At 46.9% G+C, this 17,932-nt stretch overlaps 1 protein-coding gene across 1 annotated transcript in view; it reads right to left on the bottom strand.

The window, feature by feature from the left end:
* Positions 1–15,564, bottom strand: part of LOC128331607 (uncharacterized) — a 55,651-nt gene extending 40,087 nt beyond the window's left edge. The window contains exon 1 of the mRNA XM_053265213.1: positions 15,482–15,564. The gene's annotated coding sequence lies outside the window, so the exon portion shown is untranslated. The remainder of the gene's footprint in view (positions 1–15,481) is intronic.
* Positions 15,565–17,932: the final 2,368 nt, after the last annotated feature.

Here is a 17,932-nt window from a genome sequence, read left to right as displayed (position 1 = left end):
AACTTCCGGGTGCCATGAGGACCCCAATCGCTGCAGCCCCCACTGGCTCTGTGACAGAGTCAGCAGTCATGTGGGAGGCCAATCCGGCCGCCCAGGGCTGCAATTGTAATCGTCTGCAGGGATCACTGCAGACTGATCGTGAGACTCGCTTCATGGTAAGGTTTCTTACTCTGAACACTACTGTCCGTGTGATGCACAGGCCATAGAGGATGTGGTTCGTGTTCATTTTATTATATTGTAATTTGTATAGGGATTTGCTAGAGACATTAATTTCTCTAGATTTGCTAGAGACATTAATTTTACCTCTAAAATTAGAGGTAAATATACCAGGCAAAGAAGATGAAGTATATATTTCATTTCTACTGTCAGATCATCAAGCTAACATTACCTACAATGTGGTTATGTTTTGTCTAATAGCAATGCATATATGACAACAATTAATGAGGTGATTCACACGATTGGTGTGAAGCGCCTGAGAGGGTTCTGTGGGGAGAGTGGGCTTAGCTACAACTGGCTGCTCATCCCCGCAGATGAGCAGCCAGTTGTAGCTGGGAGGCCAGATCGGCCGCCCACATGACTTCCGGCTCCATCATGGAGCCGACAGTGGCAGTGGGGATCAGGGGCTGCATGACCCCTGGAAGTTCCAGGATGCCCTGCGTAAGGGCATCATGGAGAGACCCTTAAGCCTGGGAAGCTGCTTGCAGCCTCCTGGCACGGGTCTCCTCGTATGTCACCGTGGCATGGAGCTGCGCCGTGGCAGCACACAATCCAAAAACCCGGGTTAGCGGAGCACTAGCTGCTCACCTGGGCTAAGGGGAGGGCTACTTTGTCTGGCTAGTCGCCAGAGAACCACCGGGCTCATCCACGAGCCCACTGGTTCTCACAACTGGAAAAAACTGGGCTGGGCTTCTTTAGCCTGGTTTTTCCCCATTGTGAAAATAGCCTCAATGACTAATGCTAACCCCTGCTAACTTAGCAAAGAGGCACCTTTGAATGTAGTGATTCTCTTTATTTAGCAGTGGGAGAGTAACCGGCCTAGTAACTGACCCCTGCACAGTACCTCCAGTGACTGTTGCTGGTGTCTATCTTATGTTACTTTTTAGATTGCAAGCCCTTTGGGGACAGGGTTCCATCTCACTTATTTGTTATTTCTCTGTGTAAACTGCACTGCGCCATTTTTGGAAGGCTGGTATCAAATAAATAAAATAGTTGAATCATCTACTATGTGTTTATTTATTCATAAAAATATATTGTTGCTACTGTAACAGGTGTTACTTTATGTTTCTGTTCTGGTCAAAGACTGTAATAAAGTTTGAAGCTATTCCCGTGACCAGGAGAAATTGGGCTAAGGGAGTCTAGCATCATTTCTCCTGGTCATCTGCTGCCACAGGAGCCATGCAGCTTCCAGCAGCAAACTACCGAAACTACCCCTCCCCTTAAATGAAGTTAGTGGAGCAAGTGCTCCAATAATCCCATGTTGTTGCTCACGTGCTGCCGTCGCATGGCTCCACACCATGGCAACACACGAGAAGACCCCCGCCAGGAGGCTAAAACAAGCCTCCCCGCCTTGGGGGTCTCTCTAGAATGCCCCCATGCTTGCGTGGGGCATCCTAGAACTTCCAGGAGCCGGGTGGCTCCCAATCCCTGCAGCCCTCATTGGCTCTGTGACGGAGCCAGTAGTCATGTGGGCAGCCGATCCAGCCACCCAAGACTTGGGGGCTGCTAGTGTGCAGGCAGAGCAGGCTAAGCCTGCTCTCCCCGCACAGCACTTCACACAGGTCATGTGAAGCATTTCTTTATCTATCCACAGAAAGTCATAATGAAAGGGATACTTTTTCTCTTCACGTCACACCAGAAGGACTTAACATCACAACTGCCCTAACCAACACAAGCACAAAGACAACCCCCACCCCCATCAAGGAGGAAACTGTCAGTTCACTACTCTGACTTTAATCTCACTCTAATTTTGACTCAGAGGCCGATGACAGCAAAACGGACATTATTGTGGCCCTTACCTCAATCTAAGCCATCCTGAGGAGTGGGGCTATCTCTGACCTTGCCCATTCTCAGCTTACAACCCCTCCATGCATGCTTCCTCTTGATGCTGAAGAGCCCCAGGCAGACCTCAGAGACAGCTCACACCATCTGCAACATCTCAAAAACCACAGTTGCCTCACGCAAGCCCAACGCCAGAATAGGCCCTGACAATAATTTTCTATATGGCATGCTATCAGAAATACCTGCCTAACCAGGAAGTAGATATTCTCCCCTGCACATGCCACTCGAAGGACAGGAAGCCAAACTATGCATGACTCTGCCTGGCCCAAATGGCCAATAGACTTAACCTCTACATTGGAAATGGCTCCCTCAAAAATGATCATTGTGCTGAATTAACTTCTGGGCTGGGAACAAAATGAGAAGCTATTCCCACGATCAGGCGAAATCAGGTTAGGGGAGTCTAGCCCGATTTCTCCTGACCAGGAGAACCACCGGGCTCATAGGTGAGCCCGGTGGCCTCCAGGCGGTTAACCCGCCAAACTACCCCTCCCCTTAAACCGAGTTTGCGGAGCGAGCACTCTGCAAGCCCAGTTTTTGTAATCATGAGTTGCCGCTGTGTGGCTCCGCGCCGCAGCTAGTCACAAGGAGACCCCCAACCAGGAGGTTCAAAACACGAGGAGACCCCCAACCAGGAGGTCTCTCCAGCATGCCCTCTGGCTCGGAGGTCTCTCCAGCATGCCCTGCACACTTGTGCAGGGCATGCTGGAGCTTCCGGGGGCCACACGGCCCCCGAACTCCCCAGCCCCTGCCAGCTCCGTGATGGAGCTGGCGGTTGTGTGGGCAGCTGATCCTCATTATGTAATTGTCTCTGGAAACCTGCTCCAATCCACAGACTGCTTTGAGGTATCTCCCCCCACCAATTTAGCAGTGCCCACTGTCCAGTCTCCCTACACCTAAAAGCCTTTGTTCAGCAACCCCACACCGAGGCTCTATATCAACCACAAATTCTACCAGCAGGAAGAGCCTGCCGCATCAGATGCCACCCCCCCAATAGAAAAAGCAATAACAGAATAATTCACCTCAGAACACTTCCAATGCATCTGCCTCTTCCAGTTCTCAGCAGAACCCTCCAACTCAATCCTAGAGAATTACAGCTAACAAGTGCAGGAATTTAGGGATGTGCACAAATCAATTTTTTTAAATTCAATTTGTACCTGAACTGAATCACCCCCAATTTGTTTTTGCTCCGAATTTGCCCCCGCTAATCACCCCAGATTCAATACCTCAATTTTCTGAATTCTAATCCAAATCTATTTGGATAAAAAAACGTCCTGGGGCCAAAAGAGTAGGGTGGGTGGTATTATCATTATCATTATTATCATTATTATTTTATTCAATTTCTATACCACCTTTCCAAAAATGGCTCAGGGTCATAGTGTCCAGTGGATGGAAGCTACCACCCCAATTTCAAAGAAAGAATTCCTGAAGTTTGTGCGCCTTTAGGTTTTTCCCCATAGGGAATAATGGGGATCTCAGCAGCCCCATAACTCCACTTGGGGGTCACCAGGGTGGCCAGGAGCAGGGTGAGGTATAGTGCAATAATAATAATAATAATAATAATAATAATAATAATAATAATAATAATAATTTGATTTCTATACCGCCCTTCCAAAAATGGCTCAGGGCGGTTTACAAAGAGAAATAACAAATAAGATGGCTCCCTGTCCCCAAAGGGCTCACATTCTAAAAAGAAACATAAGACACACACCAGCAACAGTCACTGGAAGTACTGTGCTGGGGGTGGATAGGGCCAGTTACTCTCCCCCTGCTAAATAAAGAGAATCACCACGGTAAAAGATGCCTCTTTGCCCAGTTAGCAGGGGTATGGTTAACATATGGTGCCAACTCACCCCCGAAACCACAAGCTCATCGGGCACTGGGTTTTGTTGTTTTCAATGTCTGAGGTGTAGAAAATGACTGATTTGTTTTGTATGCAAATTGCCTGAAACGGGTTGATTCTGGTACAAATCGTTCTGTACCCAAATCGTTTCACACATCGCTACAGGAATTACAAAAGCCCCTCACAAAAACACTCTTCACCTCACAGCACCTTCACTGCTCCAAACCATAGTTTAACTCTGAATGCATTGAAACAAACAACAACAAAAAGCTTATTGCCAACTAGGGATGTGTGAACTGGTTTGACCTTGAACCAGTTCGACAATGAAGCACTTCGGTTCAATGATTTGGGGTCAAACTGAACCTCTGATGGTTCTGGGGGTTCATGATTCCCCCCTACTTTCTGAATGCAACCGCAGACGAGCGGGCAGGGATCCCTAGGCGGCTGGATCGGCCGCCCACACGATGGCCGGCTCCGTGACAGAGCTGGCGGGGGGTGGGGGAGCGGGGGCCACGTGGCCCCCACAAGCCCCAGTATGCCCTGCGCGATCGTGCAGGGCATACTGGGGAGACCCCCGAGCCAGGAGGCAGCTTTTCGCCTCCCAGCTGGGGGTCTACTCATGAGTAGGTGTGGCGCGAAGCTGCGCTGCAGCTACTCATGAGCCTAAAAAGCAGGTTTGCTGCAGCGCTCGCTCTGCAAACCTGATTTTTCGCAGGGGTTCTCAAGTGCGTTACCCGCTCACTGTCAAGCGGGTTACCTGCCCAGTGGTTCTTACGACCGAGTAGTTCAAGCGGGTTACCTGCTGCGAGCCCAGTGGTTCTTACGACCAACAAAAATCGGGCTAGCCTCTGCTAGCCCGATTTTTGTTGGTCGTGAGAATAGCCCCATAATGTTGCCAAGTTCTGTGTGGCAGTGTACAAAATTCACTGGGATCTGACTGCCAGCAAGAGTTAACCAGGCTTGATACAACTCATGTCTGCACTGCTGTCACTGCTACTCAGTTATACAGTTTTCATTTTATCATATTTTAATGAAATTGTAACTCCAGTTTTAACTATTTTACAACTTCTCGTGGATTTCAATTTTATGTCCACAATCTATAATTTCCTGGTCCCTATGCATTTATTTTATCATATTTTAATTAACATTCTATAACACCCTATAGATCTTAGTTCAACAACAATAAGACATTAGTTTTAACTTTACAGTTACAGGTAAGCATAAACTGCTTTTAATGTTACTGTTGTAGGAGGAAAACCTGTGTAGTTTTTCGTCCGCACAGCTCCTGGCAGTGGCTTGGTGGCAAGCCCGCTTATTGAACCACCCCTTTAAATGAGGTTAACGGAGTGAGCTCTCAATTAACCTCAGCTTTTTGGTCATGTTTCTGCTGTGGCTGCTTGCAGCCCCAGCAGACACACCTGCAGGGGAGGGGGATCCCAGGAATGCAATACGCATTCATGCGATGCATCACTGGGGCTCTGTGGGGCAGGGCATCACTTGGTGGCACTTCTCTTCACCCATCCCCTGGAGCTGCCAGGCGAGATGCGGCAAGATGCGACGAGACACGGCGAGATCCGGCAAGGCGTGGGATCACCAGAGCCAAGCTGCCACTTGTCTGGGAGGGCCATCCATCCACATGAGGAGGGGTGAGTGATCATCTGCTGGGAGAGTGGGTCTAACCTACTCTCCCCTCTGAATCCTTTTCAGCTCTGCACACTGATCATGTGTAGAGCCTTACTCACTTCTCCCCAGGTTTTTCTCTTACCTTGCTTCCATACAAGCAAAAATTGGGAGCACACACAGCTCCCAAACCTGGGTAGAACAGAGGTTTTGATGGTGTGAATGACCTCACTCTGTCCATGTTCAGGGGCTGGTGTATGCTGCGGCTTGCTCCTTGATGTACCAGGCTTTAGGCACTGCCTCCCATTTCACCAGATCCTGCTTCTTACTACCAACTCACTCTCTTTTGCTGTACCAAGTTTGCTCGCTTTTCATGCTGGAGGGGAAAGCATGATGGCAACAAGAAAAAGGTGCCAGTGAAACTGGTGGAAGTGACTGATGACTGATACAGCATGCAGCATCATGTACTGGCCCCAGGATAGAGCACACACCTGAAAGGTGAGGAGGAGGGGGGCATCAGCGCTGGCCTCTGCCCCAGGGAGTGGTACAGGGGAGGATGGAGTGGGGAACACAGTGGCAGCAGCAGAGGTGATATTGGAACGGCAGCAGAAGGTAGATGGGTGATCAAAGCAGCAGTGAGGAGTGGGGCAGGGTTTCTGCATTCCCTTTCTCATGGCATAGTCACCACCTGAGACTGTCATCTTTCCTTGCCTCATGGGGGAGTCATGAAAGCTGTGTGCAGACAGTGAGTCTGTTCTCATAACCAGCCCAACCCTGCGTGGGGCAGCCCAGCAGGGTTAAGCTGGTCATGTGAAGCGGTGGGATCCTTGCGGATCCCTCCACTCACCACTTGCCTAACCCTCTTAACTAACCTGGCTGTTAGCTGAGGCTAAGGGTGCACTCGCTGAATTCAGACACAGAGACGGGTGCATAGAGCACCCGTCTGATGGGGGAATCTCCAATGCCATGCGTGTGCCGAATGTTGCATTGTGGGATACCCAGAGGCTGGAACAAGAAGTTTCAGCCCTGGATCCCTCTGCTCTGCTGCTCTGTGCAGCTCTGAGCAGGGCTGCCCATGTGGGCGCGTGGGAAACGCAGCAAGGATGACCTGCTTGATCATCTGCAGGGAGGTAGATGCAAACAGCCTTCTTCCCCACTCTCCCTTGAGCCCTTTCTCATCCATCGTGAGAAAGGGCTCAGAGACTCTTGAGAAGAACTATGCCAGCATCAGAGGCTGGGTCAGAAAACCAAGGGCAGGGTAGTGTACATTGCAGCTACATGGGGTAGAAACAAAGACAGCAGTCATCACATCACTCCTGATGACTCCTGAGAGCAGTCATCACATAACTCCCCTTTACATATATGATTGTTTCTGCCTCTACTCCCGCACCCCACATTATCTAATTCATTGTCATTAATTCCAGATGCTTTGCTTTCACACATCTGTGATGTTCTTTGGTTCTAGGGGGCGCATTCACCTGCTCATCCTCCAGCTGTGATATATGCCATCATCTGCCAACATTGCCCTTCTGTTATCTAATCTAAATTACAATATAAAAACAAAACAATTAAAATATTTTACAGAATAAAAACAATAACACAATTTTAAAAATTTAGAGAGTGAAATAAAACAATTTCACAGGATAAGAACAATTAAAAGGTTTAAGATTAATTTTAATTAAAAGCCTGAGAAAACAGGTTTGTCTTAATGCAAGGGCATAGCTAGGGGAGTGGGGCCCTATGTGTGCTCCTCTCCCCAGCGGCCCCATGTTTGCCCCTCTCCCCAGCGGCCCCTCTTAGTGAGGGAGATAATGAAGAAAATAGGGAGGTGTGGAGCTAGAGAGACCTTAGGAACTGGGTGATGGAGTTCTTTGAACCCATCCACTCAATTATACCTGCACCACTGTCTTAAGGACCTTTTTAAAAAGCAATTGGAGATGGAGAAGCTCTTACAGGGAGTGCCTTCCAAAGCCCTGGGGCAGTCACAGAGAGGTTCTTCAGTGGTAATCTTGGGTAAAAAATCATATGTATGATACTTTTACTGTATCTACTATCTGTTGTTGAGAGTCACCACTATTCTTATCTCTTAAATTTTAACTTCATATAATAATGGTAACTGACTATAATTCTTCAGGCCCAAGGCGACAGGGATGGGTGGCAGCCAGGGAGATATGTAGGAAAGACTGCCAACGGGCAGGGACTAAACTCCAGTGGAAGAGGAGCAGAGCCCTGATAAGGCCGAAGGGGAGGTGTGTGAGGATAATATCAGCAGCATGCTTCCCAAGAAGCATGTCTGAGCAGGAGGAGGGAGAAGGGGGAGCGGCATTGGCAAGGGGTAATCAATTACAGGTAATAAAGAGAGGCATTGGTCCCATAATTGGGGGCAGGTGATGCATAACCTGTGAGGAGGAATGTAAGGAGCCAGCCAGGGAAGAGAGGCTGGCTGGTGGAGAGTGTCAGGGGCCCTCGGAGAGGGGCAGACACAAGGAGCAAGCAGCCTGGGATGGAGGAGGCACAGGGTGATGCTCAACCCCCTCCCTGTCCCTGCTCTGAGGCCGGACCCTATAAGCCTAGCCAGGCTAGGTAAAGGAGACAGGGAGGCTATTCACACGATGGGAGAAAATTGGGCTAGCAGAGGTGCAGGGCATGCTGGAACCTCTGGGGGCCATGCGGCCCCCCGATCCCCCCGGCCCCTGCCAGCTCCGTAACGGAGCTGGCAGTCATGTGGGCAGCCAGTTCGGCTGTCCGGAGCAGACTGACTGCTCATGAGTGGGGAGAGCGGGCTAAGCCTGCTCTCCCTGCTAACCCTCCCGAGGCGGATCTCCTTGACTGCGCCTCAGGGATGTGTAGCCAGACACCTTTTGACCCACATTTTCTATTTTTTCCTCTGTGTCTGTGTGTACTCCTGCCAAATGAGGATAACACTTAATGCATGAGATGTTTTATAGACTATAGTCAATTAATGTTTATCCTGATATAAATTTGTTAGTCTTTAAAGGTTTTACAAGAGTCTTGTTTTTGGTTGTATGGTTGATGAGGATTTGTAGTGGGAATAGCAAATGCCAGCTCTGCTGTTCCAGCTTGCACATGAAGCATGCAACTTCTGCACATGAAGGGAACAATTTGAGTAAAGGTGCCTAATTAAAAATTCAATTAAGACAGCTAAAAGTGTAGCATGGGTGAATGTTTTGAAGCATACTATTTATAGCTAAAAGTACAACATAGGTGAGTGTTTTGAACCATACTGTTTTTCAGAGCTTGCACTCTGAAATGCTTAAGATTGCAAGCAAGCTGCCTTGAAATTCCCGTTTGATAAACTGTTGGTTCAACTCCATATGACTTCTTTCTTATGCTTATTTTTCTATTCTAGGTAGTTACAATCCCCCTAGATTACCTGCATGCAAATGTGTGACTTTAAACAGATACTTAATTTTAAAAGCTCCAAATAGCAAATCTTATCTTCTTTACATTTTTCAGCAACCACTGACAGTTTATAAGTTATTCTATGTATTTAATTATCAAATATAATAAACATATTGCACTTCTAATTCTTCTGTTGGAAGCCAAACAAAGATCACAAAGTAAGGGAAAGGATAAAAAGCTTATAGTTGTTCTTTGCTAAACACAGATATATAGAAGCTATTCACACAATCAGTAGAAAGTGGGCTAAGGGTGCTTAGACTGCTTCCCACCGATTGTGAGACTCACCGGGCTCGCAGCCGAGCCTGGTTTAGTCAAAGCGGGTAACCCGCTTAATTACTCCTGCCTTAAGCCCAGGTTAGCAGAGCGAGTGCTCTGCTAACCTGGGCTTTCTGATCGTGAGTTGTTGCTGCGTGGCTCCACGCTGCAGCAACTCAAAGTGGACCCCCAACTGGGAGGCTGATAAGCAGCTTCCCGGCTCGGAGGTCTCGCCAGCATGCTGTGCACATTTGCGCAGGGCATGCTGGAGTTTCCGGGGGCCACACGGCCCCCGATCCCTCCAGCCCCTGCTGGCTCTGTAACGGAGCTGGCAGTCATGTGGGTGGCCAGTTCAGCCGCCCGGAGCAGACTGACTGCTCGTCTGCGGGGAGAGTGGGCTTAGCCCACTCTCCCCGCAAATCCCATCCAGGCTCTTCTCACTGATCATAAGGTCTCATAGGCATACAGGAGAACCTCATTAATCACACACCCACCATCCATTTTGTGTATCTGCGGTTGGATAATGGACACAAGACCTTGGTTTTGCTTAAATATAAGGCAAAAAATGGTTGAATTCATATATCCTTGGGTCAGGGATGCCTAGAAATGATTTCAGAGGTCATTTCTGGCTGCCATTTTGTGTTTAGGAGCCATTTCATGGCATATTTATGGCAAAAAAAAAACCCATATATATAATGGCAAAAGAACTATGATTTTTGGCCTATTTTTGGTGAAATTCTGACTCTTGCGGGGCATCCTTGGACTCCTAAAAGACAGTTTAGCATGGTAGGGCACTTTATTTGGTCTGTTTACTGGTTTGGGGGGCGATTTTGAATTATTTTTTTGTCCAGTCTAGCTAGTCCTGGAAACTAACTGCCTGATTCCCAAAGCCCTAATGCCCCGTTACCCATGGATTCACTATCATGAAAGCCAGTGTGGTGTAGTGGTTAGAGTGCTGGACTAGGACCAGGGAGACCCGAGTTCAAATCCCCATTCAGCCATAATACTAGCTGGGTGATTCTGGGCCAGTCACTTCTCTCTCAGCCTAGCCTACTTCACAGGGTTGTTGTGAAAGAGAAACTTAAATATGTAGTACACCGCTCTGGGCTCCTTGGAGGAAGAGAAGAATATAAATGTAATAATAATAATAATAATAATAATAATAATAATAATAATAGTAAAAAGCTAATCAGCTGTTGTAAAAAGATCGCACAGACTAACTACAAACAAAGGCATGACAAGGTAGCAGGGATGATACACTGGAACATCGGCAAAAAATACAAGCTACCTGTAGCCAAACATTGGTGGGACCATAAAATTGAAAAAGTTGAAGAAAATGAAGATGTAAAAATATTCTGGGACTTCCGACTACAAACAGACAAACATCTGCCACACAATACACCAGATATAACTGTAGTCGAGAAGAAAGAAAAACAAGTTAAAATAATCGACATAGCAATACCAGGTGATAGCAGAATAGAAGAAAAAGAAATAGAAAAAATCACCAAATACAAAGATCTACAAATTGAAATGGAAAGGCTGTGGCAGAAAAAGACCAAAATAATCCCAGTGGTCATTGGCGCCCTGGGTGCAGTTCCAAAAGACCTTGAAGAGCACCTCAGCACCATAGGGGCCACAGAAATCACCATCAGCCAATTATGAAAAGCAGCTTTACTGGGAACAGCCTATATTCTGCAACGATATCTATAACAATTGACAATAAAATTCAGCCATCCCAGGTCCTTGGGAAGGATTCGATGTCTGGATAAAACAAACCAGTCAATAACACCTGTCTGACTGTGTAAACAAGAAATAATAATATCATCTGTGCTCCCCCATGGAATGGAACCCCCATAAATAACAAGGTTTTCCTGTATATACGTATATAGAACACTTTCTCGGCCTTTGTTTGGCTAATCTAATGAATTCTCTGGATTTTTTTGTAATGAATGGGCTATGGAAAACTCAAGAAAGGGGGTGTTTACTTGGTGGGCCGGGATGAGGACAAGTGTTTTAGATTATATTCTTGTATCATGTAACTTACTGAGTTTGCTTTATCAATTTAAGATAGATAACCGCATGACCATCTCCCTTTGGTCCTTTCTCTGAAACTCCCTTGCAGAGGGATTATATTTAGAGCATATTTTCCAGACTGCCATTAGTGATGATGACAAGTTCACTAGGGTGAAATGGTCTACCATGATGACAAGTTCACTAGAGTGAAATGGTCTACCCAACTAGATGAACAATTTAAGGAGCTGTTGCTCTCAGATAACTTATTACAATGTCGGGCTACCTTGCTAGCTGAGCACTCTAGTGAAAGGGTACTTGATCAGTTCCAGACTCTTATGCGCTTAATTCAACAGCCCCTTGTGCAATGTGCTAAGAACAGATCTAGTGGATGTATAGGTGGTGTTAGTGGATGATTTGATCAAGATTGCCTTAATGCATAATGAAGCCGGCAGTCGTGTGGGCGGCCAGTTCAGCTGCCAGGAGCAGACTGACTGCTTGTGTGCAGGGAGAGCGGGCTAAGCCCGCTCTTCCCACTAACCTTCCCGAGGCGGGTCTCCTTGATCATGAGACCCGCCTCAGGGATGTGTAGCCGGAGTCCTTTTGACCCACATTTTCATTTTTCCCCTCTGTGTGTGTGTGTACTCCTGCCGAATGAGGATAAGACTAATTGTGAGAAGAGCCTCTATATGTTTCATTAGGTCCGACTTTTTAAAAAAAACTTCCTGGAACAGGATGTTGGTAGCCTGTGCTCAGCCCTAAGAATAAACCATTACTTATGTATGATCAATCCTTTGCATACTAAATCCAGCTCTGCTGCAATCAAAATGGAAACAACATTGAAAGAGATAAGATTTTAGAAAATGAATATCATGATTAAAAGATTTGCAGTCATCAATGAGCCTTTGACTTTTGAATGTTCATGAATGTTCACATGACATTTAGCTTTGCTTAATGTGCTTGACATGCTTGTTTAACAAAGTCAGTGCCCATTTAATTAATGTGAGTGAATATTCAATGCATCTTTTTAAAGCGAGAGGAAGAGAGTATGCAAACTGTAGAAATTAAAGTACATCAGATTGGACTAATTTAATGAATGCTGACATTTTCAACCGTGTGGAACAAGACACTTTGTTCCCATGGATGCTTCTGAGACATAAGTTGAACAGCCAACCAGTCCCAAGTTGCATGATTATTAAGGATTGCTGGAAAGGGAAGCACTCAATTAACAAATGGAATTATCAATAGTGAATGAGAAAGTATGTTCATTCTTCAGCAATGAACTGACAGGAATTAAAGAGTATGTTGCATGTCACCAAGATGAGTACCCAGAATGTTGGGGGCAATATGCTAAATCATTGTAAACCGCTTAGAGAGCTTCGGCTATAGAGCGGTATATAAATGTAAGTGCTATTGCTATTGCTATTGCTATAATGGGAAATAGGAAACAGAGGTGAACTCAGCTTTCAAAAACAATCTTTGAATGTATAAACCCATGCTAAAATATACATAAGCATCTTCCTCAGTATCAGCCGAAGCTGATAAAAAGTGCATTCTAGATACATAAGAACACATCCTAGAGATGGGTAACTAACAAAATAATCCGTGAGAGCTTCCTCTGTGATATATCCAAAAAGGACTATTTTGAGGCTACATGTTAAATTGTACCATGTAATCATCTTGATTGTTAACAATAAACCTTTACAAAAATGATAATCAATGAGCAAGAACAAAAAATATCCAATGACTCAACCTCAGCAGACCTACAAGTCCAACAGCTGTCATCTACCACATGGTAAACAATGTGTTAAGCGAGGAGGTGTTAAGTATTTAATATATTTGGACTTTCCCTTAAGGAGACATTTATAATCATTTTGATATTGTATTCCCATAACCATTTCCTCTCTTCCTTTGAAATTGGGGTTGACAGCAGTGTTCCCTCTAACAGAAGTCCCAGATGTTGTTGACTACAACTCCCATAATCCCCAGCCAAAGGCCATTGCTGCTGGGGATGCTGAGAGTTGTAGTGAACAACGTCTGGGAACCCCTATTAGAGAGAACACTGGTTGACAGCTCTCTGCCCCATTTACAAATAGAGTTCATTAAAAGTAAGCACTTTCAGATGTAGTCCCATGCCCAACAGGGTCTCCAAGTACGTCCCTTTGCTTTTCCCCATATAAATTGACAGCTGCCATTTATTCCTATTTAAAAAGCAGAATGGTGCACATAGAGGCAACATTTCCCTGTGAGGAAAGCTAGGGGGAAGTGAATACGCTTAGCCTGGAAAAGAGAAGACTGAGGGTGGACATGATTTGTTCTCTCTCTGCCCAAGAGGGCAGAATCATTCATGAATTCATTCTTTACATTTCTAGACTGCCCCTTCCAAATGCTCTGGGCGGTGCACAACTTTAAAAAACATAAAAACAAACACCATTTAAAACATACTGCTTAAAACAATATAAAAACAATTTTAAAACAATTCAGAACCATTTAAAACCAATTAAAACTCTTAAAAAACAATTTGAGAACCTGGGAAGGCCAGGCCAAACAAGTCAGTTTTTAGAGCTCTCTTTAAGGTCAACTATGAGCCTAGATTATGAATATCTGCTGGGAGTGAATTCCATAGGCCAGCAGCAGCTGTAGTGAAGGCCTGGCTCTTTGTTGCCACCAGATGTTCCAATTGTAACTGGAGATGGACCTCTCCAGATGACTTTAACATGTGATGGGGATCATGCAGAAGAAGGAGCTCTCTAAGGAAGTCCGGACCCAAGGAGTTCAGAGCTAATGGGCTTAAGCCACAGGAGGGTAGATCACAGCTGAACATTAGAAGAAACGTCTTAACAATAAGAGCAATTCAACAGTTTTCTCTCTCCCCCCCGCTTTATATTATTTTTAATTATATTATTACCTTATGTTGCAATATTTTATTACATGTGAGATAACCTATTTGGGAGTTATTATCAATGCATGGAGGTTGGGGGTGGGGCCAGAGAGTACAATTCCAATCCCTTCTCCATGTATGCATTTTTACCAAGTATGACCATTTGGACAGATACCTTATTTAAGAATATAGCTCTTACAATTTTTTTTCCTTTGCTTGTACCTGGTACTCCATCAAACAATATGCCCTGTTTTATAAATAATTCAGGCCTTCTTTTCCTGGTGAATGGGAAGGAGATAATCATTCCCTCACAGTGTTGCAGAAGTGCAGTGACCCAGAGCTGTGCTTCTTGGTTAAGTCAGACTTTTAAAATGTGTTATTTAACCATGAGTCATTTTCATGTTCATGTATCCTCTTCAAGTCAACCTAAGGAAGCCTCCAGGGTACTCTTTAGCATAAGTGGCAAGCACCCTTGGCAAGAATGAGGAAAAGTTACAATTTAATCTCCAAGGAAAAACTCAAGAATAAAACTGATGGGAGAATTTTAAATGTGTGGTATTGCTATAATAATGATGCAGGATGTGATCTTGCTGGAATATTCAACCAATTGAATAAAAATATTGCACAGGATGTGTAATCTAAATTATAACCATAGATATAATTATATTTTTATCATTTAGATCAGTGCTGTCCAGGACAAACCCAGATATGAGCTTAGAATGAATTACAGAGCTGTGCAAGGGGGTGAAATCATTTCATGTCTCCCTTCATGTGTGCAGTTAAAAACCTCATTAGTGTCTGTGTTCATCCATCAGAATTGCATTCATATTATCACAAAAATTTGCCTGGTTGCATTCACTCGTTCATATGTTCCTCATGGTTTAAATCTGCTTCTTCTAACTTCACAATTTTGGGGCAATAGCTTGAAATTTGTAGGCATTCAAGAATTCCTGAAAAGGATCATACTTGCCAAGTTTCCAACAGACCGAACCAAAGGACACTATTTTACAGGACCTTTAATTAGAGACACAGCCTAAATGCTATATACATGAGTGATGAATGCAAAAAAAATGCCTACAGGAATTGAAGAGGAGCACTCAGGTGGGCAAACTTGGACAACAGACTGGAGTGACACACCTTGGCAGGGTGAAGGAGAGTGAGCAGAACTTCTGTCTTAGACATGTCAGCCCAGCTGGATCAGGTCCAAGGTCTATCTGGTCCAGCATCCTGTTTCACACAATGGCCCATCAGATGCCTCTGGGAAGCCCACAGGCAAGAGGCTGGGTTAGAAAACAGGAAAGATGTATCTCTAGTAGGAGTGTGCACGGAACTGCAGAGCTGCGGTCCGGCACTGGGGTGGGGGGTTCCAATAAGGGCGGGGGGGCTTTACTTACCCCTCTCGCGCTTTCCACCTTTGGCACCATAGTTATTGTAAAAATCGGGCAGCAGGATCTCTCCTTGCCGCCCGCTTCAATTGATGATGGCTCCTCCTCTTGTAAACAATCGGGCGGCAGGATACCTCCCTGCCGCCCCCTTGAAGCCCCCTTGAAGCCCCCTTCAATGCCGCCCCCTTTCCCCCCCCTCAATGCCGCTCTTTAGAAACAGGCGGGTGACAGAGAGATTTCCTCCCGCCCCCTTCCCTGCCAGCAGGCTGCAAAAGTCTGTAAGAAGTCTTTTGCGCGCACACGCGCAAAAGGCTTCTTAAAGACTTTTGCAGCCCGGCAGGGAAGGGGGCGGGAGGAAATCTCTCTGTCGCCTATTTCCCTGCCAGCGGGCTGCAAAAGTCTGTAAGAAGTCTTTTGCGCGCAGGCGCACAAAAGGCTTCTTAAAGACTTTTGCAGCCCGGCAGGGAAGGGGGCGGCAGGGAGATCCTGCTTGGGTGGGGCATTAACGATCACCTCCAGCCATCTGCCTGTCCCCTCCCTGGCAGCTTTTATTAACCATGAAGGGCAAGGGTCAAGAGTGCACGAAGTCGCCCACACACTGCCCAGGATCTTGTCCACATCCTCAGGCCGCAACAACCGAAAAGAATCCAACACAACGGGACCAGATGGTACCAGAGGCACGTCTGCCGGAACTGCCAAAACTCTGGAGTCTAGGTCAGCACGGATGCAAGCGACTTTATCTGCAAAGCGACAGGCAAACTGATCACAAAGAGCTGTAGATGACTCCTCCCCCATTGTCTGGCAGGATGTGTGGAGCAAGGTTTTTACCACACGAAACAGCTTGGGTGGGGCATTGACTGTGCTGTCTTTGCTTCTGCCCCTCCTTTCCTCAGGTGTGTAACATCATCTCCTTGGGCTGTTGCTGTGCTGGGACTTCTGCTGCTATATAGGGCTGGCTGGCCCAAGGGCTCTCGTCCTTGTGGCTCTCAGCCGTGGGGTGAGCTGCCTGGGGCCCAGAAGATCTTTCTCCTTCTGTCTTGAAGATCCTTCTTCCTGCAATCAAGAAGTCAGCAAGAGATTGCACAAGTCTGGTTCTGGTTTTTATTAAGCCAAGAAGCTGTGGTGGATTAGTCTGGGGAGATGTGTCTGGGAGAGTGAAAAAGTGGGGATAGAGTGGGGGCAGTAATATCACGGGTAGCGGGCAGAGGGGGGTATGGCAGTAGGAGTTGGGCAGGCCATTACAGGGGAAATCGGTCAAGGCAATTGAGGCCTGTTCCTTTTTCCGGCCCTTCTCCAAACCCTCTGACCCCAGGGAGCTCTGAGAACACTCCCTCGAGGATTAGGGTGCTGCTGCTGAATGCCAGGTCAGTTAATACAAAAACCTCTCTCATCCACGACTTGATTGTGGATGAGCGTGCTGACCTGGTATGTGTGACGGAGACCTGGTTGGATGCGCTGGGCGGGGTTGGTCTCTCTCAGCTCTGCCCTCCAGGTTTCCAGATTGTGCAACAGCCCCGCCTCGAGGTTCGGGAGGAGGCATTGCACTCATCTTTTGAGAGACCCTCCCCGTTTCCAGGTGCCCGGTCAGGCAATCTCAGAATTTCAAGTGTTTGTCCTTGAGGGTGGGCCTCCAAGATAGGCTGGGGATTCTGCTGGTGTACCGACCAACCCGCTGCACTTCAGTCTCCCTACCTGAGCTGGCAGGGGTGATCTCGGAGGTGGCCTTGGGTTCCCCCAGGCTTATTGTTTTGGGGGATTTCAATGTCCATGCTGAGGCCCCCCTAGTGGGTGCGGCTCAGGATTTCATGGCCTCCATGGCAACCATGGGCCTGTCTCAATTGGTATCGGGCCCTACCCACGTGGCGGGACACACTCTGGATCTGGTTTTTGCCGACCGGGAAATAAATGATCTGGAGGTGGGGGAATTTGAGACCACTCCCTTGTCATGGACAGATCATCATCTGGTGAGATTTAGTTTGACTGCTCCATCTGCCCTCTGCAGGGGTGGTGAGCCGATTAAGATGGTCGTCCCCCCCGGAGGCTTATGGATCCGCTTGCATTCCAGACGGCCCTCGGGGAGTTTCCAGTGTCCAGAGCTGGTGACCCTGTCAAGGCCTTGGTTGATCTCTGGAATGGAGAGATGGCCCAGGCTGTTGACACGGTTGCTCCTAAACGCCCTCTCCGGCTTGGTGGAGCCCATTCGGCTCCTTGGTTTTCCTTGGAGCTTAGGGCGATGAAGCAACTCGGGCGACGGCTGGAGCGACGCTGGAGGAAGAGTCGTCACGAATCCGACCGAACATGGGCTAGAGCCCATTTTAGGGACTATGCCGTGGCGGAGGGGGCGGCGAAGAAATGCTTTTTCTCCACCTCCATTGCGTCTGCTCAGTGCAGACAAATGGAGCTTTTTCGTGTGGTGAAAACCTTGCTCCACACATCCCCCCGGACAATGGGGGAGGAGTC

This window comes from Hemicordylus capensis, chromosome 6 (genome assembly GCF_027244095.1).
Source record: "Hemicordylus capensis ecotype Gifberg chromosome 6, rHemCap1.1.pri, whole genome shotgun sequence".
NCBI classification, from domain to species: domain Eukaryota; kingdom Metazoa; phylum Chordata; class Lepidosauria; order Squamata; family Cordylidae; genus Hemicordylus; species Hemicordylus capensis.
Note: the sequence above shows the minus strand (reverse complement) of the source record. Positions and strands in the feature narration are given on the sequence as shown.